The following is a 942-nucleotide window of genomic DNA, read 5'->3' on the forward strand; positions in this document are numbered from 1 at the left end:
GGTATGTAGAAGGGTCGTAGCCCCCCTGTCTCGCGTGTGCACGCTCGTCCTCGGGGTACGTGTCACCTAAATGCGAAACAACTATAAAAACGTTAACTTTAAAGCACATAACTAACTTCTCGTAATAACTTCTCAAACATTGCTCAAAATGGACAAATGAATATACCAACGTGCTCTACACAACCTCAGGATCACAACCATATTTTTAAAATAATTTTCCTCCGCCGCACGCGCCCCCACGCGCCGGCCAAGGCACGGACCTACGCGCCCCCCACGCGCGGCCACGTGCCCTGCACACTGAAGGTGTCAACAGACGCCGTCAGGAATATTCCGTCAAACTGACGGAATATTCCGTTAAATCTAACCGGATGCCGTTACTGCCGTTAGGAATATTCCGTTAAACTTAACGGAATATTCCGGTTTCTTCTCCGGTCTACCCTCGCCGGACTCCGGTCGCCGGAAAACTGGGAAAAGTTCAAACTCACTATTCTCCTTCGTTTCTCAACCATTTTCTATGATTCTTGGACCAAAAGAAAGCCCTAAACTAGTAGAATCACGTTGGACCACTTTTAAAGGCTAAAAGTTACGCGATCATACCTGTCTCAAAACTCAAAAACCGGCCAACTTCGAACCAGGCCTTCCCGACGTCCAAATTCGTCCAACGAGCTACTCCGACGCTCCTTAGGACTTCACCAACACACCTACAAGCTTCAAATGTCCAAAAACTAAGTAAATTAATGTTGCATGAACAGTGTTCAAAACGGACATCGCGATATCAACGTGAAAACGTCGAAGTTCTTACCTGAAAGTGGTATATTCGTGCTCCCCTCGACCTCACGATCACAACTGCACCCTTAGTTTCCTCGATCTGCTACAGTTTAATGGTCTTTGGTTTGTGTCCGTACGTTTACAGGGGAAGTGGAAGCTCGGGGGAGAGAAAGA

General features: G+C 47.3%; 1 long non-coding RNA gene across 1 annotated transcript; it reads right to left on the minus strand.

The window, feature by feature from the left end:
* On the minus strand, positions 1 to 942 carry LOC148695845 (uncharacterized). The gene is made up of 3 exons (XR_015963923.1): positions 803 to 942; positions 598 to 708; positions 1 to 66 (listed from the first exon to the last, which is right to left on the minus strand). It is a non-coding gene; the product is annotated as an uncharacterized LOC148695845 (long non-coding RNA).

This window comes from Pyrus communis, chromosome 7 (assembly GCF_041283825.1).
Source record: "Pyrus communis isolate YQ-2024b chromosome 7, ASM4128382v1, whole genome shotgun sequence".
Taxonomy (NCBI): Eukaryota; Viridiplantae; Streptophyta; class Magnoliopsida; order Rosales; family Rosaceae; genus Pyrus; species Pyrus communis.